General features: G+C 38.1%; 1 protein-coding gene across 8 annotated transcripts in view; it reads left to right on the top strand.

Annotated features, from left to right (window-relative positions):
- Positions 1-9,181: 9,181 nt before the first annotated feature.
- Positions 9,182-27,234, top strand: part of LOC135212661 (epidermal growth factor receptor kinase substrate 8-like protein 1) — a 273,346-nt gene continuing 255,293 nt past the window's right edge. For all 8 annotated transcript variants that reach the window (XM_064246307.1, XM_064246306.1, XM_064246303.1 and 5 more), the window contains exon 1: positions 9,182-9,395. The gene's annotated coding sequence lies outside the window, so the exon portion shown is untranslated. The remainder of the gene's footprint in view (positions 9,396-27,234) is intronic.

Genomic DNA, 27,234 nt, shown 5'->3' with positions numbered 1-27,234 from the left:
AGAACTGAAAGGTAGCCTTTGCTGAAGTTGACTTCTGGAGCTTTCTAGTCAGCAATGGACCAAGACGCTCACAGAAGAGGCCGTACAACTGAAATAAGCCTTCTTCCATGTCTTGCGAGTGTCTTGGTAGATAAACGTCGTAGACACTTAGATAATGGCGGAAATATTAGGATACGTAACATTAAGTATACCCAACATAAAATTAGATACAAAATCATGGACAGGCCCTATGGAAGGAAAGTGATTTTATACATGTTTCAACAATAATCCTTTTAAATTTCTTAACTCTAAAGAAATGCAGAGTATACTGAGGAAAGCTCGGTGCACTCGGCTATTTGGTAACTACCACACTGTACGGGCTGGCAAGAATGCAATTATTACCTGGCATTCTGCTATAGTGAGAATATGATTGCATTTACTTCAAGTGAACAGGCTCAGCTCACAGTTAGAGGCAATTTTTCCTCTCCCAGTGGTTCCACAGCCCTTCCATCACTCTCTGCTTTAAGGTGCATTGTAACTGAACCTTCAACTACTGTCACATCCCACGGAAACAGGAACCAGCATCGAAGAGGCTGACCTGACATTTGTGGGTATCGTTTGTGTAAGGATACAGGTTCTAAGGGATTCACAGCCCTTATCTTACTTCCTTCTGCCCTGCGATATTAATGCCCAGGACTTTTAGGGTTTTGAGTGGAAATAATTAGATAAAAGCTGAAACTTTGCAGAAATATAGACAATTGTGACCTGAACAATATATGAAAAGTCCCACTGTCTCCCGCGCTTGCGTTAGCCGCCATATTGGAAAATGGCCGCCATATTGGAATTTCCTTAAAATTGAAATATCTCAAAAAATATTACTTTTATCAAAAAACACCACTCAATAAAAGTTGTTTGGAATTGGTTTTTCTACAGGAATCATTGTATTATTACAAAAATAAGTAAATTTATGTGCAGGAAACATAATAATATTGAAATTTCATTCATAAATTTATTTTCAACAACATTTTCCTTGGAAATGGTGGACTGCATGTCAAAATGCTTCGAAACAAAAGTTGTAGAACAAGCTTTTTTCTTTTAAACGGTACATCCAAGTCCATGTCTATTTTGAAAACTAAAGAAGTTACAAGACATAAACGAAGAGAAACGCTAGACCTTAACCTATATTTTCTTCTTCCAGGTACTAAGAGAAATGATGGATTGTCTGATATGTGGGTTTCCCTTGAAAGAATCTCCAAGTGTAGAGGTGACTAGAGGACTGCAGACCTTGATAACAGCCAGTTTGGCCCGAGAGGATGGGTTGCATGAACAGTTACAGAAAAAAAACTTGTTTACAAGTACATGTCAACTGCCGTAAGTCGTACACTCGACGACCTGCTCCAAGTAAGGACTTAGAAGAACCACCCAATAAAGTTCCTTGTCTGCGATGAGAATTAACCCAATTTGACATCAAACTGCAATGCTTGTTCTGTGGAGAAACAGCTGATAAAATAGCAAAGCAAAAGAAGCCAAGGAAGTATCTTAGGTCCATACATGAAGTTACGACAATGGTACTACAGGAAACAGTACGGGAAAAAGCAAAGGAACGCAATGATAAACTTGGTTATTTAGTACTTAGTCGGATTGATAGTGTTATTGACTTAGTAGCTGCTGAGTTTAAGTATCATCGGAAGTGTTACAATGATTTTTGCAAGAATGCCTGTGACAGTGGTGCGTCCTGTTCTTATAAAACAGTTGGAAGACCATGCCAGGTAGGTTCACTGCTAGCTTTTGATAAATTGTGTGATATTATAAATGATAGCAATGAGTGCCAATACTCACTGCAAGAACTGCATAGGATGATGGTGGAGGCTGCTGATACAACAGAGACTGTATACACACTTAAGAGATTGAAACAAAAGCTGCTTGACAGATATGGAGATAGCATCACTGTTAGTAAGTGTAAAGGTAAGGATATTTTTTCATTCAGTGAAGCAGTCAAAAGATCCTTAGGAGATTCATGGTATAAAAACAGAGAGAGTAATATTCAGGATGAGAGACGTCGAATTGTATTAACAGCTGCTGCTATCATACGTGAAGATATACGTGCACGTGTGTATGACAATTCTGTATATCCAGTTTGTGAAGACATTACTAATTCATCAATACAGCAGGTGCCAGATACTCTCCGAGACTTTGTTGATGAAGTAACAAAATCAAAGAGACGAGATGAGCATAAAGAAAATGAGCAAAAGCGCTTAAGCATACAGCATGCAATAATATCTGCAGTACGACCAAGGTCATTCTTGTCTTCCCTTCAAATATCTTTATCTGTTTTTCTACATAGGCGATTTGCTTCTCGCCAGCTTATTGATATTCTTGCAAAGCTAGGAGTAGCCACGACATATAAAGAAACTCTACGTTGTGTCAACTCAGGAGTTAGAACTGCATCTGTAAATATAAGAAACGATGGTTTTCTTCGATATATATTTGATAATGCAGATTTTAACATCAGCACTCTTGATGGGTTGGGAACGTTTCACAGCATGGGTGGTCTGAAATGTGTAACGCCTGCCAGTGCAGTATTAACCAGTACTGCAATTCAGAGAATTGTGGATGTAAGTAGTTCAAGTAATGCTGGGGGAACAATTCCAATAAAGACATATAGAAAACCTACAAACATGTCAGGTATGCAAAATATAATAGCAAAAGCATCTATCTCATGCGATACATATCAACCAGTAACTATAAACATGCTCGACAGTTAGATAGATACCTTATTGGTATGTGGAAGCTACTTGAGTACAAGTAAAATACCAGGCTGGAATGGCTACATGCAAGCAGCAATGAGAGATGGTCATTTTGAAACTACTCATATACTTGCACTCCCCTTCATCAACTTGAACCCAGGGAATCTATCAACTATATACACAGCACTTTTACATCCTGTTGAGGATACTAAGTCCCAGAATCAAACTCACTGAGTAGTAACTTTTGACCAGCCCCTCTATATGAAAGCAGTTGAAATAGTTGGTGCAGTTGGCGAAGAAAGCCCATTGTCAAAAGTAGTTGTGCGTTTGGGTGGGTTCCATCTTCTCATGTCCTTCATGGGAGCAATAGGCACCATCTTGCGTGGAAGTGGACTGGAAGAATTGTGGGTCACCATATATTCAGAAATTTCTGTAAGACACATGCTTTCTGGACACACATATTACCGTGCCCTTCGAGCTCACTTTCTTACACAGGCTGCTCTTACAAGAATTCTTCTAGATGATGTCAATATGAAGATGAAGAATGTAGTGTAATCCTGAGATATTCCACTCCTTCTTGACCCATGAAGTTGATGTTGAAGACGTACTAAATAATGAAATCTTAACAGACATTAATACTAAGCTGACAAACAACATCAATCAAAAGGAGGACTTGAGTAGCACAGCAAGACTTTGGTTGCAATATCATGAGCAAGTATCCCTAATTAAGCTTTTTCTGAGAGCTGAACCCACAGGACATCGGGATTTGCACCTGTATTGTGTACGAGAGATGCTTCCACATTTCCATGCTGCAGGGCATCTACATTATGCCAAAGCTGCACAGATTTATTTGCAGCAAATGCATGAACTTTCCAATACAATGGCAAAGAAGGAATATGAGAAACTTACAATTGATGGATTCTTCACGGTGCGTCGCAGCAATCGTTATTGGTCAGGGACATGGAGTGATATGATAATTGAGCAGCATCTGATGAAGGGATATAAATCTTCTGGGGGACTTACACATGGCAGGGGTATTACCGAGAGCACTTTAGCCCAGTGGATAAAAGCAATGCCAGCAAGTACACAAGTTGGTGATGCTGTGGAGAAATTTACTGGTGTTTCATCTGCAACAACTGAACAGCATGTTGGATTGAGAGAATCACGACGGTTTAATGATGAGAAGCACTTACAAATATTGCAGAACTGGCTACGATCTCACTCTCCATTTCAAGAAACTTTTAGTGGGTTGGTATCCTTGGGAACAGGAATAATTGCTGATGATTTAATGAACTGTGACACAGCAAAATCAATTGGCTTAAAAGAAATGCATGATATGGATGGCAAGAAGTTCTCAACTATACACTTAAAAAGAAAGAACGCAGTACGGTCAATATCATTCATGAGGAATGGACTGAAAGTTCGTGAGGATGTTGTTGCAGTGAACTCTCAACAGCTTTTCAGCAGAATAATATGTGTTTTGAAAAATGATGACCAACTTGCTAATTATATGACTTATGAATTGGCCCCTAAACCTCCTTCACTCTTTGACGACATCTCAATGAGAAAAGGGCACAAAGCAGCCTTAGTGACTAAATTGGAATCATATGGACCTTGGGAAGGGTTAGTTTCAGATGAATACCGGTATGTCGTGGATGGTGGTCATCTTCTTCATAAAGTTGTGTGGCCAAGGCCAGCTATGTATCGGGATATTTTTCAAGCCTACACAGGTTATGTAATCAATCATTATGGCAAAAATGCAACAGTTGTTTCTGATGGCTACCCAGTGACACCAACAACCAAATCTCAAGAGCAAAATCGTAGGGCATCCAAGCATTGTTCTATAGAAGTTGAAGTCAATGAGGAATGTTACTCAACGTTACCGCAAGCAGATTTCCTGTGTAATAAGCATAACAGGACACTGCTGATCAGTAAACTGAAGGACCACATGCAGCGTGCTGGTATTACAGTTATAGTTGCCAAGGAAGATGTAGATATGTCTATTGTTCAAACTTCTTGGTCATTAGAAAATAGTGGACATAATGTAGCAGTGGTGGGTGACGACACAGACTTACTAGTACTTCTAGTATCTCTTTCTAAATCATCCACAAAAATACTTTTTGTATTTTTGGTAAAGTACACAACCCCAACAAGATCCATGATATTAGGAAACTTATATCTAACCTGGGACGTCTTCGTCAACATCTGCTGTTCCTCCACGCTGTTACAGGCTGTGACACAACATCAGCTTTATATGGGAAGGGAAAGAAAAAGTCCTTTGATATTTTGAAGAAGAGCCAAGACATATGCAATACAGTGTCTGTATTTGATAACCGAGAAGCATCTAAAGATGAAGTGGCCAAAGCTGGCGAAGCTTTCCTCCTTTCTATGGACGGAGCGGAGAAATTTCAAACATTGGACAGGTATCGTTTGCATGCATACAAGAGAACAGTTGCAAAGATGTCACTTAAATCTGAGTTTCAGTTATCAACATTGCCACCAAGTGATGCAGCTCGCTTGCACTCGTTTAGGGTGTTCTACCAAGTACAGCATTGGCATGGTAACCATCTCTCTCCAGTCGAATGGGGATGGAAGAGTTCCAAAAATGGGCTGAAACCCATCCCTTCAATGAAACCTCCAGCTCCAGATGACTTGTTACATTTAGTCAGCTGTAACTGTAGCAAAGGTTGTCGCCATCAATGTGAATGTCGTAGGGCTGGTCTATCATGCTCATCCATCTGTGGATAGTGTCGTGGTGTTGGATGTGAAAATTCACTACCATTTGAGGAGGATGTTGAAGAAGACGCTCATGAGATGAAAGAAAACTTAACATCAAGAATGTTTGAGCTCTGAGTGTGTTCTATTCAGATATAATTCAATCCATATTTACTTTCAAGAGTACCCTATATGACATACTTGTCCCACAATTACTTTATGCAAACCTGCTGTTATATTTTTTTGTGTTTGAGAGCTTACATTTGTATTAATGAACAATCTCTCAGTTGAAATATTTTCTTTCGTATTTATTGTTATTGTACATGTAAGTATAACCAAAGTGAATGTATTATTAATCCTACACAAGGTATTTGTCTGAAACCTCATTAATATATCAGGCATCCTTCTCTATTCTAAAAAAAAAAGGCACGAGATCCTTTCACTGCCATTGTAAATTTCACTATTAAGAAATGAATAATGATGCCTATTAAAACATTGTTCAATAATTTATCAGAATGATTGCAAATCAACACTTCTTAATTAAAAAAAAAATGTTTGATTCTGTACGTGAAAATTTGACATTTCAGTTTTCTATATATTTTCCTCCATAACTTATTTGTTTATGAATATAAGTATAAACTTGTATATATGTTTCAAAAGAAGAGAGTTTGTTCTTTAACTTTTGTTTAGAAGCATTTAGTCATATAGGACACCAGTTCTGTAGAAATTGTCTTTGAAAATAAATTCAATTCATTACTTTAATTTCAATATTTTTTTTTATTTTTTTCATATAGATTTTCTAATTTTTTAAATTAATCTGATGAGTGCTATAAAAAATCAATTCTGAACAACTTTTATTGAGTGGTGTTTTTTGATAAAATGGATATTTTTCGAGATATTTGAATTTTAAGAAAATCCAATATGGCGGCTAACGCAAGCGTGGGAGACAATGGGACTTTTAATATGTTGTTCAGGTCACAATTCTCTATACCTGTGCAAAGTTTCAGCTTTTATCTAATTATTTCCCAAAACCCCCCAATTTTGACCTATTGCTCCTGGGCTATATGGTGCATCAGAATCTCAGCAGTAACCTGGTAGCACTGCTTACCATAGCTATATTATTTATCAGTCAAATTTTATTGACTAAACTAAATATATATATATATATATATATATATATATATATATATATATATATATATATATATTATATATATATATATATATATATATATATATATATATATATATATATATATATATATGAATGTATTTGTATATAAACATCACACACACGACAGATATATATATATATATTATATATTTATTTATGTATTTATTTTATTTATTTATTTATTTATCTGTATATCTGAAAACACGAAAGTTTGGAACGTGATAAATGCATAAATAAAGGTATAGGCCACGAAGGAAATATAAACAACGAAGACCTTTACTTAGCAGACAAACTGACTTACATGAGAAACTGAGAGTACAAGGAAGGGTCGTATAAGTGACAGATAGGGATTATAAGGAGATTAGTACCTAGAATCCAACACACCTGGAGAATGAGTAACCTTTTCAAACAAGCATAGACATGGGTACAATTTAAGAACAAAAAGATTAAGTCCAACTGCTCAGACACAGGGACAAAAAAATTAAAGGATTATTCAGGGCAGCAACTGACCACATTCAGATCTTTGGTAAAGAAAAACATATTCACAAAACATATTAAACATACATATACAAAGAAAATATCTATAAGGCAACTAATTTGTATTTAAGTCTGTGATTGTATCTTTGAGGTCATTCTTAATCATGTTACAAATACAAGGGTCTATATGTAACAGGCCACGACTAATATTAGATTCGTTAGTTTTGATGTATGTTCTCTTTTTACTAAAGAATATCTAAGTAAAGAACTAACTCAGCATGAATTACCTCTACCTGTAAGTCACATTATTTCACTCACTAGGTTGTGCATTTGTGATTGTAAGTTTATATTCAATGGTGAATTTTATCAATAAATATCTGGGATAGCAATATATATATATATATATATATATATATATATATATATATATATCTATATATATATAATATATATATATATATATACATATATATATATATATTTGTATAAATGAATCACGAAAGTTTGGAACGTGATAAATCCATAAATAAAGGTATAAGACACGAAGGAAAAATAGACAACGGAGTGTCTACAAGACCTTTCGACGTTCAACATACTTTACTCAGCAGATAAACTGTTTATCTGCTGGGTAAAGGACGTTGAACGTCGAAAGATCTTGCAGAAAACTCCGTTGTTTATTTTCCTTCGTGGATTATACCTTTACATATATATATATATATATATATATAATATATATATATATATGTATATATATATATATATATATATATATATATATATATATATACAGAGAGAGAGAGAGAGAGAGAGAGAGAGAGAGAGAATTTAGTGATTCATTCGTATTTTTTTTTATTATGATTCAAGAGATTTTACAACGTATACAAAATCTGGCACACTATATCAATGCTGCGTAAAAATCCGGTTTTCTTATGGGTGCTCGAAAAATACCCGCTAAGTTTACGTTTCTTGTCGCTTTCGACGCATTCTTCCACACCTAGATGATCGTTTCTTGTCGCTTTTCGACGCATTCTTCCACACCTATAGGCTATCATCTCATCTCCAGTTTACGTTTTTTTTTTTTCCAGTTCAGCGCCAACACATAACGATCAGAAGTTGTACAGCTTTTTGATCGAACTCTCTGCTTTGGCTTTGTTTGCTTTAAACGGTTGCCCATTTTGCCAACCAATACTTAAAACTGAATGAAATTGTATAACAAGTTCCCAAGGCCGTGCAATGTGTGCCAGTTACTACAATGAATTGCGAAGTGATTCCGAGGATCTATGAGAATATAAATATATATATATATATATATATATATATATATATATATATATATATATATATATATATCCTCGTTTATTCTCACATTCGATAGAGCGAGCAGTTTCAGAACGCGCTTGATTGCGTTCTTTCGTTCACTTTTCCATCAGCTTAAAGAAGCCTGCTAGATCGGTGAGTTTCGTTGAAGGTAAGCCAATATGAACCTTCTCTCTCAGATCTTGTAGATAATTGATGAAGCTCGTCTTGTGACAGGCTGCCAACTACACCCTAGTTTCCTTACAAGTAACGGCGTTGGTAAAAATCTGTTTGTAAACAAGAAAGATCCAGTTCCTTGTTCGGAATTGGCGAGCCATTGGGTACGTTATGTACGTTCAAAAATAAAAACAAAAAGCCATAGTGTAGCATTATTATTCAAGGGCTTACAACACTCGTCATATCTTGAGTCATAATGTATGATAACTGAGTAGTAAAACAGAACCGTCAGGCAAGGAAATATTACATTATTTACTCGTCATTACAGGTTGTAAATATGTGGATTACTGAAATTCTTTCTAATTTTTTTGTTGCTAAACGGTATCTTGACTGTCAGTCTCAGGCACCTAAATAACGGTTTTCAAAGGCAAAGCGAAGACGCAATAGATGAAGTTGTGCTAGGCTGAAAGGTGTGATACAAATGCAAGAAAAAATTGAAAAAAGCGGAGTTAGAGATGAGCGCCACATTTAGTGTCGTAGTGAACGATTCCCTGTAGTCGGCGGCGTGCTGCTCTACCTGTGCGCGGAGCCCCCACCTCACCTGCGGCTCAATTGCTAAAGTCAACCAGTCTGTTCAGTTGGGTGAAGTGAGCACACCTTTTCGGTTTTGAGGATTTTAAAGGGCCAACTCACTGCGCGTTTGGGAATAGTGTTGAGAGACTGACTTCCGGTTTTTCAGCTGAATTTTGTTAAGTGCAGTGTCCTGGATAAACATGATATAGGGATTTATCAGTATACGTGAACCAACGCGAGGAAGGAGAGTGTTTTGGGTAAGTACCTGTTTCCTAGTTGAAATTCTTCCAATTCCGCCCACCTGTTTTGGTTTGGCCGAGTCGGGCAGATGCCCCCATTCATGCCTGCCCCTCCTTCTGACGCGAACTGCTTCGTGAGTGACCTTCTAGAACGCCCCTTTGTTGACGGAAATGATTTTATTTTCCGCCGAGTCCGGGAAAGGTTTGGGGAGCCTGAGCGACAACGACGACGCCTTGTCCAGGTAGCCAGAGTCTAAGTAGGCTGGTCTTAGGTAGCAGTAGTGGCTGATTTTCGGGATGTGGGTCAGACAGGTAGCCTGCCCTAGCCTGGTCTGGTCATTCGTTTTCCTTTGATTTACGAAGGCTGTGGCTCGTAACTGCAGTTGTCACAGGAGGATAGCCAGTTCGACCCTGACGTTGCCTGTTAGGTCATTCAAATGTATTAAACTTCGAATTTATGTCTCCTTTGTTACTGCCTCCAGTTCTTAGACGGAGAGACGACAGTTGGTATCTGGATATTAATGGAGTAGTTATGATAAACATGGGTCTAAGTCCAGTTAGTACTACCCATTTTGTTTCAAACTTGCCATCCGTTAATGGCCTGATTTTGGCAAGGAAAATTAAGTTACATATGAAGCATGTTAATGTACCGGTTTAAACTAGCCTCCTTTCCAGCCAATGGTTGATTCAAAACATTCCGCATAGTATTCCAGGATACTATCAAAATTTAATTCAAGCCATTTTTAAGCAACCTGCATCCGGTAATGTTGCGATGTGTGATTTGTGAAGAATGGAAGCTGATAACCAAGTTCCTTTACAGTTTAGAAATATAAGCGATCGCACTTTTAGGATGGACTCTGAAACTCCAATCATTATAATTCATGCAGAATTTAGTTGCTGATACGTAAATATTAAAAAATATGGTTAGAAAAGATCAAAATTAAAAGTTTAATAATGAAAAGAAATTCTTATGGGACTGGTATTTTGGCATTAAAGGTATCCGGAGGATTTTTAAGTTATATTCTTGAAAAGAACGATAGGCCTACGTGAATGTTACGCACGGATGGGTTTATCAAACTTTTATTATTTCACATACTTCATAAGCCCATGTTCACATAGGGGTCAGTACATTACAGGAGTAGCAGATATACATGAAAATCAAATACTACTTTTAAAAAGTACTTGCTGGCCACAAATGCAAATAAATGATGGGGAGTCACATTAGACCTAGTTTGCTCCAACGGCGTTTAGCATTACGAGTTGCCTCGACGGAATTAACTGCTAAGACAACGTACGCAAGCAGTAGAGGGGACATGTCTTTTCAAAAAGGCGTCAGCTTCTGATAATTTTACTGATTTTCTTCAGGAGGCTTGGCCTTTGAGGATACTTGCCTGATGTAAGAACAAACTTTGACTGCCTAGAATAGGCGTATGCCCATTAGCATTCATTCCATACATCTGGAAATTATTGTCATTTAGTAGCTACTGTTCATTCATCCCAATCAATTAGCTTAACAGGAAAAAAAAACTGCTTTTCAGCCATTAGAGTTGACTTGTTTACAACGTGCCGACCATAATAGACACAGTCACCCGTGTGAGCATTGTGCTTTCGTTCGTTCAGTCTATACGCGAAGGAGAACGGTTGGAACATGCCTCGTTGAAACAACTCGTTGGGTAAACATCGTTGGAGGAACCAGTCACCAAAGCAAATGCCTTTAAGAGGCCACAGAGGCAAAATCTATAATAGCCAACGGAAGCGAAGACCTTATCCAACCACAAGGTTTTTGGCCATAAGAGAGAGAGAGAGAGAGAGAGAGAGAGAGAGAGGCGGCTCAGTTTACTGCAATTCCAATTTCTCTTCTTGCCATTTCATGTGGTTAATCAACTGGACAAGTGAATAGTTGTTGGCTTCCCATGGGTAATTCGATGTGGTTCCCGTGCATGTTATTTGGGTTTGCGTCTCCGCCTCTCCGGGTTATTGAGTTCAGTTCAGATTCTCGGTATAGACCACAGTTTTACAGTGGCTCCTATGGCAACAAGATCTGGCAATAATTGCCTTGAACAGAAAACTTCGTCTCGTTAAATGATCAAGATCAATGGTTGGAATTCCAGTTTAGTTTGTAGGGTAAACATTGCTAATAGGTCATCCAGGAGGTCATTCGTGATGCCCGCCAAGTTATGTTTGGCGTATGAAAAGACAGAGAAACTGAAGAGTACTGCAAGATTACATGCCCGGATTTCGTAACAGGAGGTCTGTCTGGAAAGAATGGAAATGACATACCCTCCGTATGCATTTGTTTTCGTCGTCGTCTCTCTCTCGGACCAACTTATAATCCCTTGGTGAAGTGAATTGCTTAAGTCGTAATAGCAATTTGAAGGTTGTATGCAGTTGGCTGAGCTTATGGTTTCTGTACAACGTCTGTGGTTAGGCTAGTTAGCAACAAAAATCCTTGGTATTTTCGGATGCAATGAATTTTTTAATTTATTTATTTAGTTTGATTGTAAATGTATTTTTTTTCTAATGAAAGGCAGTTGTCAAGACACCATTGAAGAGCTGGGTCATCATTACAAAAAAATCAGAACCCCTTTTTTTTCATTTGTCAGCGCGAGGACAAATATCATTATGTGTGAGTGTGTTTGCTAAAATACGAAAGTTATGAGTAAAGTGATGATTTCAGTGAAAGCTGTTCAAGATTTTGTTCTAGGCCGAGTCAGACGAAGAGGCATTAAATGGTGCCCCATAAAGCTTTATTCGTTGGTTTCAGAGGGAGAGAAAAAAAAATTGCAACCACTCAGGTTGCAGGTGACCTTGGCCGAGCTTTTAAGGGCCGAGTGCACTTGGACATTGCAGTCTCTTTTTCCAGTTTCTCTCTCTCTCTCTCTCTCTCTCTCTCTCTCTCTCTCTCGTTTAAAGGTAACTATAGCACATGTGAGCAGTAGGCGTGACAGAGGCGTATGCCTTTGGGTGTTGGCTAACATTGGTTAAGGGTGTAACTGGCCGTTCCCAGCCGTAGACGTATCCATTGGGTGGATTCGCGTGAGGACAGAAATAATGCGTTGTAGAGTGTCCTTATACGCATACTTTTTGTTATGAACTAATGTTGTGTTTTACAATAAGCTGTATTCTAAGTATTGGATGGTGGTATATGAAGTTGGAAGTATTTCGTCAGGTCTCTCTCTCTCTCTCTCTCTCTCTTTGAAGTGAATTTTTTTTTTCTCGTGGTCTTCCGTTCTGTCATTAGAAATGTCGCGATACAAACAAAGCTTCGCGAGGAAAGCCTCAGAAAGTGGCAGTGAACAACAATGAAGGGAAACAAGGGGCAAAATCTCCAGATCTTTGACATTTAGTGTCCATTCTCCATTGTTTGTCGGTTAGGATTTTTTTTATTTTAAATGTGTAATATTAAAATGATGCACATTTATATGTATACTTTATTAATTTTTTTCCTACATACCATTTACTGCACTGATGCCCTGATTGCTACCAACCAGCAGTCGACAAAGTACTATAGTAGATTCACTTCAGCCGTTCATTTGATGTCTAGACCAGTCCCCTCCGACGCTCCTGATTGGCTGTTGATAAGCCAATCACAGGGCTGGAAGCTCTGTCTCTCGAGAGAGTTCACATAGTTAGGATGTATGTTCCACCTCTCCTGAAAGACGTATCTCTCAGGAGAAGTGGAGCATAGATCCTACCCATGTGAACTCTCGAAAGAGACAGTTTCCAGCCCTGTGATTGGCTTCTCAACAGCCAATCAGGAGCGTCGTAATGGACTGGCCTAGACATCAAATGCACGGTTGATGTGAATCTAAGAAAGGTGGTTACAATAAACAAAAATCTGTGCATAGGTCGATAGAGGTTTAATGATATAGCGAAACATACGTAAATCGTATCAGTATTCGGCTTGGCCCGTGGCCACCGCTCAACCCCGTTCTCTGCTCCCATCTGGTAACTGGGGTGTATCGTCGACAGGGTACATGATACCATAGCCTTGCAGATGTACTGTACGATACGGCAGTAATCGCTGTTAACTGGTGGAAGCACGGTCCAGATATACCTGGACCGTGGGTGGAAGTGTGACAGTGTTAATTCTCGGAATTTGACGAATATTTTGGAGAAATGACGTATCATTACGGTATGGAATTTCGTTTTTAAAGTTCGAATTTACTCAAGTTTCGGTGCTTCCGAGCAAACCATTGTGGGCTCTCCATACATTATGCAAAGTTACTAAGAATAAAAGATGAATTTGCCAGAATGAAGTTTTACCTTAAATTTGCTGTATTTTCTGGTTTGTTTCTTGTATTGTAGGCATTTTTTTTCTTTTTTTAAGGTTTCACCTAAAGTTCGCGACTCTTCGTTGAATTTAGTAATTATATACGGCTTGTTATTTTCATCTTAACTGAAACATAACATACCCAACCAAAAAAAAAAAAAAAAAAAACGTGACCTTTATTGTTGCCCCGACCATAAGGTTTATTATAAACAAGCACTCAGTCCTATTGAAGTTATTGAATGTCCTTATTTTTTACTGAAGAATTTACCAAACGTTCCCGCTTTTCTAGAGGGGAATTTTAAGATAAATGGCTCTCTCTCTCTCTCTCTCTCTCTCTCTCTCTCTCTCTCTCTACTGATCAGTGATGTTTGTTCAATCCAAGCCTGTTGAGTAGCCTCGTTTGTAACTGAATAGTGTTGGTGTAAAGTCACAGTGACAACTCCCGGGGAACTATGTAGTGGCTCTCACGGCAGAGAACTCCCTAGACCGTGGTGACTCCGTACTCGGTGAAAAGACCGGCATTTACCTCAAGCACTAGAATTATATTCTTTTCATGTTTGTCAATTTTATTGCTAATGTATGTCATTATATATACAAGGAGAAGCCTTAAAAGACCACCTACAACTCTCAAAGCAGGGATTCAAAGAATATAGAGTATATATATGAGAGAAAGGGAAAGCAAAGAGAAGGGAATAATATGAGTGAATAAACAGTGTAATCCAGAACATTAGGCAGATGTGCACGGAGTTTTTAAGGAGCAGAGAAAGCGCTCCTAATACCTGCGATTATTTGGCTTTTACTTTGTAGTATATGAATTTTGTAAGATTAAAGATTGTGAAAAATGCAATCAGGCATCGGCGTAATTCGCATTATTGGATTTACCGGTGGCTAAGCAGTTCGCCATGGGCTACTGAACTCCTAAGAAACAAACTTTAGTTCGTTGATGATTACCGGCAATAAAAAAAGTTACAGTTTAAACAGTTGTTGTACTAGGGGCCGGGCAACATGTAGGCGGCACTTAATTAGAGCGTAAGCTGGAGATGAGTAATTTACTCTGAATTTCTGGTTTTGTTTTACGCCTTGAGGTGAAAGATTCCAGCCATACGCTTCGCAGATATTTATTTTGATAAAAGTTTGTTTTTCGATTTTTATTTTATTTAATCACGCCATTTCGGGTTTATATTATATATATATATATATATAGATATACATACATACACACACACACACACATATATATAATATATAATATATATATATATATAATGATATATATAACATATACTATATATATACTATATATCATATATATATATATATATAAATGGGTATCTTATTCTGCGAAGTTTTCGGGATTCGTTATCTAGGACTAATATTCTTGGGGGTCATTATTTTTACGATATTCACTATCAAGAAAAGATGTGATAAATAATCCTAAAAAATTGAATCTCCGTAGTGGGTAGGAGGGTAGTGTTGCCTGTGCTGCAGGCATTATTTTTTTATACATTTTATTAAAAAATACATTAATGCAGCTTTAAAGTTATTATATAGTATTTACATAATTTACTGAAGGGTGTTTGCAGCGTCCTATCACCTCTTAGCTGCAGCCACTTTTTAGCCTTTTATTTTACCTCCATTCTTGCTTCCTTGCTGATTCAGTGTGCTGTCCAACCACTCCAACTCCTTTTCACCGTCTTCTGCGCAGATTGGCCTACATTGCCCCAGTGCTTGGCTTGGGAGCTTGAAGTTCAAAAATCATCTTCTTAACTGAAATGAGTCTTGAGCTATTCCTCATGATTCACATGGCCTAGTAGATTGATCGATACCAATTCTGTTATATAACATTTTAAAAAGTCTGTGAACTATTCATGGATATGTAACCTGCTTCGGTAGAAGATTCCTTTTGGAAGAAGAAGAAGAAGAAGAAGAAAGCATCCTGATTATTCCTCCACCTCCACTTCTCGCGAAGTAGCTACAGGGAGAATGTCGTTGAGCTTGCTTCCCCGTTATGGTCATGTTTGACCTCAAACCTTCATCAGCACTTCCTCTCTCTCTCTCTCTCTCTCTCTCTCTGGGGAAATGCCGAGAGGGTACCTACCATTTTTTTGTTTTACTATTCTTCTCAGGTTTCAAGTTCCCTTGTAAAAGTAATGCCATAGTCTCATGTGGACTTGTGCTTTGAAATATTAGCTCTCTGGATTTTAATGTCGAAATTATCGACTGTTTCTTCATGCTCTCCTTTGTATGATGGGTTTTATTTACGCAAACTTGATGCCATCAGCTTCTTTTCTCTCGTCATAACTTCTACGTGGTTTTCGGAGGTCTCAGCCTTTTTTTTTTTTATTCAGTGTTATCTCTAGGTTGTATATACGTATATAATTATAATCTTTTATAAGGTAAATTGACGTGGCATTTATTTTATATCCACCTCACACAGACAGACCTGTTGACACTGAAAAGGGTTCTTCCATGTTCATCTAGATCTTGCTTCCATGTATCGCATATCTCGTCAGACTGCACACACTACGTAGCGGCAAAAATCTCTAGCAGAAGAAATCAGTAACAGTACCTACACTGGCAAGTTACGCATGGCGCATCCAACCCAGGGATCAGTCACTCCCTTCACTGCTCGTCGAAGGTGTTCTCGGAATACTAAAATACCAGGTTTCTAGATATCTGTACAAGTTTTCCGTACACTGTCTTAACTTTTCTTGTAATTATATGCAAGTAGAAGAACGCATTGCCCAGTGTCAGTATAGTATTTAAATTATAATGTAAGTTTTAGGGAACATTGTCCTAAATACCTCATAAATTGATTGAGAGCTGACATTGAATAGCAAAGTTTGCTATCAATGAATAAGAGGATATTCATATATTTTGGCGATTGCGTAGCCTAGATATTTTTCATAAGGCACAGTTGGCCACGTAATACACACACACACACACACACACACACATATATATATATATAATATTATATAATATATATATAATATATATAATATATGCTATATATTATGCCAGTTTTCAAAATGTTGATGAGACCAAACGTGTCTCTGCCGTGTCATTGATTTTGTAGTGTTCGAAAAATGTCGGGGACGTCAACGAGCACTGATAACAGTTCCTCGATAAGGCTTCCGATAGCAGTCGCCTGAATAACAGGGTCTGTAAGGCTGTAGGCGGCGCCTGACACGACACCAGGGTGTCACTTGAGTGTGTTTCGAAATCTGACGATAAATGTTTCATCGTCACGAATGTCATGGCAGTTGCTTCATGAGGAGCGGTTTTTTTATATATAGATTTTATTCGATTACACACACACGCACACACACACACACTTTACATTTTCCTGCTTCTGGCCAAGTTCATTTGGGGCGGTGATTTTTTTTATATACTTATCTCTGCAGTTTTCTGTAAAAGAAAACTATTGTGCCGGCTTTGTCTGTCCGTCCTCACTTTTTCTGTCCGCTCTCATATCTTAAACTACTGAGGCTAGAGGGCTGCAAATCTGTATGTCGATCACCCACCCTCCAATCATCAAATATACCAAATTGCAGCCCTCTAGCCTCGTAGCTTTTATTTTAAGGTTAAATTTAGTCATGGTCGTGCTTCCGGCAACGCAAGACACAGGCCACCAAGGCCTGCTGAGAGTTCAAGGGCCGCGGCTTATACAGCATTATACCGAGAACACCAAACGACAATTATATTTTCGGTGGTCTTGATCATCCGATGTACAGAAAACTCGATTGCTCCGAGGAAACCGTCGCATTTTTTACCTTCTTTTTTCTTAACCTCTCCGTGTATTATTATTTCCATTTCATTGCGTATTCCGTCTTGTTCTAACGGGACCGCATTTCTGAATACCAGATCTCGACCCGGAAAGCCGGAGATATGCTGAAGATATTTGGAAAACGTCGCCCGGTTGAGCTTGGCATTTGGTGTGAAGGAATCTCCGGTGCAAGAAGATGGTGTCTGGGAACCGACACATTCTTCGTTGCTCTTTCTCCGCACTCTTTGCTAATATTAGTAGGGAGTTTGTTATAGGAGAGCAACAGACGAAGAGTGAAGAGTTGTGTCTGTATAAAAACACACTGAACCATTAGTACTATTTAGAGCTGGTTCTATCACTGAACCATTAGTACTACTCAGAGTTGGTTCTGTCATAGTGATGCCAAATCGATGGTATTACTTCCACTATTTATTATGTTAACTATTGGGATATGTTTTTAGAGAAGTTCATAATGCAGCTTTTGCAATTAAAGCTGTGTCAGAGAGAGAGAGAGAGAGACCCGGTACCCCCTGAGGGTCTCCGGTTACCCGTCTCGAGACCCGTAACGGCCTTGGATAAGGTCCGTTAGTTTATTAGGTCAGATGCGAACACCTGGCTTATATAGAGGTCGTCGGTGGATTCTGTCAGCATCATTTTTCCGTAGCCAGTTTCGGGGGCTACTTTTCATGGCGTAAAAACAATGACTGAATTTTTACTCTGAATCAAGGGAAGTGGCGAACCAGGATTCCTGATTTCTCATTGTCGCAGAAATCGGCTTGTACACGTATCTTCTTACCTGAAGTTTGGTTGAAGAGGATGAGAGCACATTTGAAGAAGTCTGCTGTTTCACGCGCAAGATAATCGATCGAGACTTACGATTATTTCACCTCAGAACGCATATATAGTACTACATGTCTATGTAAAAGACATAAGTACGTGTGGATTTAAAGTCTGAGCGCTCGGTCATTGGCTGTAGGAAAATTAAGGAAAATTAAGTCACACAGTGGATTTTTCTCTTTTTGTATCCCGCTCCACCGTAGGCTCCGTGTGCGACCTACAAATTCATTTGTCCTATATTAGATTGTGCAGAGACTTTCAGAGTCTTATTTAAAACATCATTATAACTGATGGGCTGCCATTACAACTAAAACAGTACAGGGTTAGTCCTGACCCCAGGTACAACACCCTTTGTTAATCTTGCCGCTTGTTTGATATTTATCAAAGCTTCCTAAATTGATTGCAAGGTGAATCTCTCTCTCTCTATATATATATATATATATATATATATATATATATATACTATATGTATGTTTTTTTATTTAAGAAACGGTGTCTGGTCTTTTGTTTTAATTTGTGTCAGTTACCGGGTAACACAATAAAATCTACACTTTGAAAAATGGTGCAGCTTGTCGTTAAGAAGATAATTTTTTTTTTTTTTTACATAGATCTGTTCTGTACGGGATGATTTTCGCCTAGTGTTTGACAATTTTTATTTTTGCCTGGCATTTCACTTCCGTCCAACGATAGGGCGTTTGTTCTTTATAGAAACTTAACTTCATTTAAGAGAGGATTTAGAACGAATTATGAGGTGCTGTTTACAAAAACTTTGATGAGCAGTTTATTCTGAAATGACGCCAATTCAGTCCTTTCTCGGTTATACAGTTGTTTCATAATTCGAGACGCTCAGTTGAAACGTTAGAGTATGTAACTGAGACTATTAACTGTTCTTAGAACCAGTTCAGGTATCTGTCCCCACCCATCCCTTCCCTTCGTAAGCGCATTACGATCATATCTTTTATGGCTTCTAATATTCATTACTGGCTATGCCTTGATCCTTCTCGCTATGCTGTGGGATGCAGGGAAAGACGGGGAGGGTGGCGGGCGGGCGAGACTTGATCCCCTTCGGCGTCATGGTGGTCTGGAATCAAGATGGTGAATTATGTTTGATGTTTTGAGGCACTCGTCTTTTCGTCTGTTTCTCGAAAGCAGGTTCTCACTTTTATTTATATCCAGGTGGTTTGTTGTTTTGTTGTTGAAGTAACTCTTTATTTGTTGTTATTGTGGCGAAACCAGTTGGATTCTTTAGACAGTTAGCCCTAGTTACTATATGATGTTTTGAGGCACTCGTCTTTTCGTCTGTTTCTCGAAAGCAGGTTCTATTTTTTTTTTTTTTTTTTATCTTTTTTTTTTTTTTTTTTTTAAATGTTGTTTGTGGTTTGTTTGGGTAAATGTTGCTTGTAATTGTTATTGTGGCGAAACCAGTTGGATTCTTTAGCCAGTTAGTCCTAATTACTGAGAAAATGTCTACTTTCTTGTTTATGTTGAAATCGGTTTGGTCAATTGCCCAATTATTAATTATAAAAACATCATGGTGGTCTGGAATCAAGATGGTGAATTATGTTTGATGTTTTGAGGCACTCGTCTTTTCGTCTGTTCTCGAAAGCAGGTTCTCACTTTTATTTATATCCAGGTTGTTTGTTGTTTGTTGAAGTAACTCTTTATTTGTTGTTATTGTGGCGAAACCAGTTGGATTCTTTAGACAGTTAGCCCTAGTTACTATGATGTTTTGAGGCACTCGTCTTTTCATCTGTTTCTCGAAAGCAGGTTCTATTTTTTTTATCAAAGTTGTTTGTGGTTTGTTTGGGTAAATGTTTGCTTGTAATTGTTATTGTGGCGAAACCAGTTGGATTCTTTAGCCAGTTAGTCCTAATTACTGAGAAAATGTCTACTTTCTTGTTTATGTTGAAATCGGTTTGGTCAATTGCCCAATTATTAATTATAAAAAACATCATGGTGGTCTGGAATCAAGATGGTGAATTATGTTTGATGTTTTGAGGCACTCGTCTTTTCGTCTGTTTCTCGAAAGCAGGTTCTCACTTTTATTTATATCCAGTTGTTTGTTGTTTGTTGAAGTAACTCTTTATTTGTTGTTATTGTGGCGAAACCAGTTGGATTCTTTAGACAGTTAGCCCTAGTTACTATATGATGTGTTTTGAGGCACTCGTCTTTTCGTCTGTTTCTCGAAAGCAAGGGTTCTATTTTTTTTTTTTTTTTTTCATACAAAATTGTTGTTTGGTGGTTTTGTTTTGGGTAAATGTTTGCTTGTAATTGTTAATTGTTATTGTGGCGAAACCAGTTGGATTCTTTAGCCAGTTAGTCCTAATTACTGAGAAAATGTCTACTTTCTTGTTTATGTTGAAATCGGTTTGGTCAATTGCCCAATTATTAATTATAAAAACATCCTAAAACCGACACGTGCTTTATTTGTTCTTGTTTAGTCAGTTTGGCTATTAACCAGTCAGCGTTAGCTGTAATAAAAGTCTATCATTGTCGGACTGAAATCTCTAGTTCTTCAGATCACTAGAATTATTCAGTCAACAATCCTGAAGTCGTCAATCATATGAAAATGGAATGTGAAGTCAAATTAAAAATATCGCCGACATCCATAAACTTCATCCACGTGAGGTATCTGCTGACTCGAATTTGGCTCTAGGCCTTATGTAGCCCAATGGTTCGTGTTCATTGCATTTACGTCAGGCCCAGTGTGACAGAATTTAATTTAGGTGCCAGAGAGCTTCTGGGTAATTATGTCACAGTTTACCATATTATTTTTGCTCTGGTGCTTTCCCGTATTCGTGATATTATATTTCTCTTTCTGGCACAGAGAGAGAGAGAGAGAGAGAGAGAGAGAGAGAGACGAGAGAGAGAGAGAGAGAGAGAGAGAGAGAGAGAGAGAGAGAGAGAGAGAGAGAGAGAGAGAATTTATGCATGGAAGTGAAATTCCACAAACGTGCTTTATCCCACTGTTATATAAAAGGGCATAGTTTATTAATAACTTCATCACGAAATATAGAAGACGTGATGGTATGTTATATAGATAAAGGTACTGAGATCATCCGGTCTTAACGACCCTTTAGTAAAGGGTCGTTAAGACCATTAAGATCTCAGGCAGTTCTCGTTTTTCATTTTCCTCCGTGGCGGTTCTATCTGGACCGTGATTTGTACCATCGTTCGTTTGCCTTATTGTGGCTATTCGGGTTTTATCTTTCCTCTTCATACGAGTTAACTTTTACTTTAGCATATTCAATGTTAGATCCAGGACCGGTCATGTAAAACGAAATACTTGTGATGGAGTTATTTTCTCAGTGAGGGTCACAGATGTAGGACCTCACTCCTCAGCCTTATGAGACTTCGTGATTAGACACATTCGGGTCACTTCTTCCCAGAGAACTACATATTATAAAATGTCATTCCAAATCATCGTGGTCATTTCAACCAACTACCCCATCCTTAATATGAGCTGGAGAAGAGATGTGTTAATCATATTTTGTTTTGAGTTTTTGTTTTCTTATGAATGTGGTTTTTGTGTAAGAGAAGGCTCACGTCCAAACCATAGAGCATCCCTTTTACTGTACCTCCTTTAATATTCTCTTTTTTTCTATCTTACTTTCCACCTTCTCCTAACAACTGGTTCATGGTGCAACTGCGTTGGTTTTCCTCCTGTTACACCTTTCAAACTTTTACTGTCAATTTCCGTTTCAGCGCTGAATGCTCGCAATGCTTGCCCTTTGGCCTAAATTCTATTCTCGTTTCAATTTCAATTCAAACCGTAGAGCAAGAGAGTCAGAGTCAGTGGTAAGACAATACAGGTGTAGTTTTCGTGAAATTTCAACATCGGTGACATTTCCCTCCCCCAACTACAACACGTCACTTTGGCAACTTCTTGGTAGTTCAGATATAGGCTGCATAAAATGAAGGTTAATAAAAGATAGATATACTAATAAAATCTTTCACGGGTAACTACAGAAAAATATTAACATTGAAATGCGCAGATTATTTGTAAAATGTACACGCTAAAATGTTTAAGTACTGGTAAATTTAAGGCAACTTTGATGAAATTCAGCATACGATACTATTAAAACTAAAATATTGCATATTTTCTCTAATGAAAAAAAAGACTGCATTTCATTTCTCGAATTTCTTGTTTTACGAATTCAGTCTAACGTTCACCTCTCAGTCGTGTCTTAAAAGTTCTGCCTGCGGATATTGGGTACCATGCCAGGTACCAGTGGGCTGTCAGAAGCACAAGAATGAACTTTCTTAAGACTTCCTGTACCTGTACTGTGTGTCATGAATGTGTTTTTTAAGATGAGTTAGTCTTTCATTTTAAGCATTCATGAAAAAAGGAGGTATTTTAAAATGTGACTATGTATATTTTGAGGTGTTTCTGTTTCTTCACTTTGTTTTTTGTGCTTGAAGAATCTCTCTCTCTCTCTCTCTCTCTCTCTCTCTCTCTCTCTCTCTCTCTCTCTCTCTCTCTCGTGTGAAAGGAGCAACGCCAAGAGAAAGAGACTATTGTTTTCATCGGCTTCGCTTCGGTGAATATCATCTCGTGCATTTGATGAAAAAAGAAATCTGTCACTGTCCAATCTTGTTTTGGATAGAAGAAGGAATCTTTACAGACAAAACTGTATGTTGTCAGTTGCGGTGCATCCATTTGTAGAGTTCCAATTGATTTATTTCTATATAGTATTAAGCTTCAAAATCATTTCTTTCTGATATTTAATTGTTTATATTTAACTTTATCATTCCTAATTTTGATCTATCATTCACGATTGATTGGTGACTTGCACTTGGCGTTGTCATTCTTCGTGTTTATGAAGGCTCTTTTCGTCCTTCGTTTCCTGCTTCTTTTGTATAGGCCTAACCGGTCTATGCAGGTTAAGTGAATATAATCCTGTGGTGTTTTATTTTGCTCGCTATAAGTTACTGCTACAGTAATGTCTCACTCTAATGGTTTTAGAAAAAAAAAAAGATCACGTACATTGTTTGCTAAAGAAGCACATGTTTGCATTTTACACGCACGGCTAAATCTTACAATCTCCTCTGTACTGCCAGCTGCGCGAGGTATTTCCGTCTTTTGGAGTAACTTCGTGTGGAAAGTGAATTGTCCAAACCTGCTACACTAAGGGATTGTTTCGGTGTGTCTTGAATTTTCTTTATTATTAGTGGGCACAGTTTTCCGTGTCGAAAATTAGGACAATGGTTGCAGGTCCACAATAATATAGCATGTGTAATATAACTTTTAAAGTCATAATGTTCACTTGACTGAAGATGAACCTAATACAAGGTTCGAAAGCTTATAATATCCATTAAAGACCATATACTCACATGCTATATTATTGTGGACCTGCAACCATTATTATTATTATTATTATTATTATTATTGATTATTATTATTATTATTATTGAGTGTGTATTCCCCTAATATGAAGCAAGCCAGAGCAAGACTATTAACTTCCAAAAGTGAGTTTCAGCTGTATTGAATGCCATTATGAAATGTTATGAAATTTAATGTCTGAGTCTAAACGTCTGTGACGCTGGAGGTGAATGAAGAGAAAGTAAAAACTAAATATGTCTTTTAACACGAACGCAGTTTTATAAGTAACCCGAAACATCATCTATTACGTTTAACGTCACTGACTGAATATACTAGATAACGAAACAAAAAAAAAAATCCTTATCTCTCTATGTGAAAGATAAATGCAGCAGACCTGTGGAATTTTTACTGCAATATTTTGTCTTTTCTGTTTATTGAAAATTCCTTTTAGTTCTCTCGTTTAAAAAAAGTGAGCTGATTCACATCCTTATGTCTTGTCTTGTTTCCATTACGAGGCTGTGGTACCTTGATAAACTTCCCCCGTAGGGGGGGTTAGTGTCATCAGTGCACCTCATTCGTTGCAATGTAGGTATTATTTAAGGTTCTTTGCAGCGTCCCTTCGGCCCCTAGCTGCAACTACTTTTTCCCTTTACTGTACCTCCGTTCATATTCTCTTTTTTCTATCTTACTGTCCACCCTCTCCTACAATGTTTCATAGTGCAACTGCGAAGTTTTCATCCTGTAACACATGTCAAACCTTTTACTGTCGATTTCTGTTTTTAGCGCTGAATGGCCTTAGTTGCCCTTGGCATAGTTTTACCAGACCAATGAGCTGATTAACAGCTCTCCTGGGGCTGGCCAGAAGGATTAGATATCTTTACGTGGCTAGGAACCAGCTGGTCACCTAGCAACGAGACCTACAGCATATTGTGGGATCCGAACCACATTATACCAAGTAATGATTCCACGTTGGCCGCGCCGAGAATCGTACTTCGGACCATCGGATTGGTAGCCGAGCTCGTAGACCACTCGTCCAACGAGGAACTGGCATAATGCCAAGAATCTACATAAATCTACCTTGATAAACTCAACTGAGAGCAGCAGTTTAAGGGCACACACCAAAGGTCATGTAAGAGTTTCCTTGCGTTCGATGCTAGGGCGCTAAGCCAGATTTCCAGTGCAGCATTAGGCCTTGTTTCAGAGGAGAAGCAGGATGGACAAAATTTTTGTTTGCCAACGTCTGGCTGTTCGCCGCTGTCCGGGGCCGGTGCCAGCAATTGCGGGGCCCAGATAGAAAATATTTGTTACTCTTACTCATTATTATTATTATTAATTATTAATTATTTATATTATTATTATTATTTATTATTATTATTATTATTTATTATTATTATTATAGAAATGAAGATGATTTTTTTGTCTGACATAAAAAAGATTCTCCAAGTGAAAATTTTCTCTTAATATGGTCTGCATATTAATGTGAGGAATAATACTTCCCCATTCTGCATTTCATGTTATCTGTAGCGGTTTATTCCTTCTAGAAAACAGAAAAGGCTTCGGACGGTAACACTCGCGCGGGGCCCCGCTACAGGGAGAGGCCCAATTTGATCAAATTGGAGAACAGGGTTAAAACCGGCATTGTCACTGTCAGTATTGTTACTATTATTATTAAGAATTAGTGTTCATTTGATACTGAATAGGCCAATTCGTAGTTAGCTTGCTTGAAGTTTCCACAAAATAGAATATACCCTTGTTTATATAAAACAGGAGAGGAAACGACCCAGGGGAAACGGGAGAAAGTAAAAGCTGCAGGAAATATTGAAGAAATGATCAACAGGAAAGAGGAGAGAAAATGCCCACCAAAAGCAAAGGGAATATTGTAAAATCTTCATGAAAATCACAAAGATAACCTGAACAAGATTCGCATCAGTACACTTTGGGCTAAATGTTTGGGGTTGCATATAACAGGTTTTTGGTAATTGCATAGTGTGTGTGTTCCAGGGTCAGTCGAAATAAATGAAAGTGCTGCAGTTTTTATGAAGTTCGCTTTGGATTTTTTTATGGAGTTTTTCTTCAGCTCTTCAGTATCTTCGGCCGTCGAATGAGCTAATTTAGCTTTTTTTTTTTTTTTTTTTTTAGCGATGGTGTTTTATTGAAATATATCGTTAAAACTCGTCAGTTGATAAGCGTTTACCTTTTGTTGTTCTTAGATGTTGGTAGATAGCTGATTGGACTTTTTTCTTCAGGCAGCAGCTTTATATATATATGCTTATATTGCATTAAAATGAACGAGCATTGATTTCGCTGTTTAATTTATAGCACACGCCCCCTCTCCAACAGAGTACACTGGACTCCTGTCCCGTTGTCCCAGTGAGGTGGGGTTGGCGGGGGCTGGGGGGGCGGGGGCCGCAAGGAGGTTGGATTAAAGCCACCAGCGCACCACACGAAGTGTACTGTAGTCTTTGCTTTATGTTGCTTGCATTGTCCCGTCGGCCCCTAGCTGCAACTACTTTCATTCCCTTTTCTGATTTTTTTTCTTTCATCTTAACATTCTACCCTCTCCTAACGATATTATTCCATTGTGCAACCGCGAGGTTTTCTTCATGTTATACCTTTGAAACCTCCCTACCCTCAATTTCCCTTTCAGCGCCGAATGACCTCGTAGTAAGTTCCAGCTCGGCCTTTGGCCAAAATCTTATATTCCATTCCATTCCTATCCCGTCGAGCAGTGGCATGATCGGTATGGTCTTGACCGGCCACCGAGAGTTCGATTCTCGGGCATTCCACTGAGGGGTTAGAGATGTGCATTTCTTGTAATAGAAATTCACTCTCGACGTGGTTCGGAAGTCACGTAAAGCCGTTGGTCCCGTTGCAGAATAACCACTGGTTCCATGCTACGTAAAAACACCATTCAAACAAAACAATGTCGACCACGCACCGTACAAAACGGATTAGAATTAAGAATAATTCGGTGTAAAATGATCTACGGCTGCTGTCACTTTTTTTATTTTTATTAAATGGCATAGTCTTTGTCAAGCAATCAATCACAAAAATCACACGTACACTTTATAAGACTGTTTTGTCCTGTGGTAGTGAATGACTTAGAGAAAGTAACTACTGTCTTCTGATGATTTTATTATGTAGTAAAGCACTGATTGTTATTTTCGCGCACCTGTCACTGAATTTATATTTTGAACTGGTGGGTAGCGTGGTTCTGAATTCGTCTCGGAAATTATATACTTACAGAACGACACTGCTGTTGAAAAATATACTGTGCAATATTCTATTGTTATTATTCAATGCAATTTAGATTGCATCGTTTTAGTGAGAAAAACTATTGGGATTATTCTGTTTTAAAACAGATTATTCTGAAAAACAATGTAATTCCCTTGGGTGGGGGGTGTGGGTGGTAGTGCCGTCAGTGTACCTCACGTGGTGCGCTGTAGGCATTATTCAAGGGCCTTTGCAGCGTCCCTTCGGCCCCTAGCTGTAACTTAATTCCTTTTAGCGTAACTCCGTTCATATTCTCTTTCTTCCATCAGACTTTCCATCCCCTCTTAATAATTGTTTCATAGTGCTACTGTGAGGTTTTCCTCGTGTTACACATATCAGACTACTTAATGGCAATTTCCCTTTCAGAGCTGACTGACCTCAT

This window comes from Macrobrachium nipponense, chromosome 41 (genome assembly GCF_015104395.2).
Source record: "Macrobrachium nipponense isolate FS-2020 chromosome 41, ASM1510439v2, whole genome shotgun sequence".
Classification (NCBI taxonomy): Eukaryota; Metazoa; Arthropoda; class Malacostraca; order Decapoda; family Palaemonidae; genus Macrobrachium; species Macrobrachium nipponense.
Note: the sequence above shows the minus strand (reverse complement) of the source record. Positions and strands in the feature narration are given on the sequence as shown.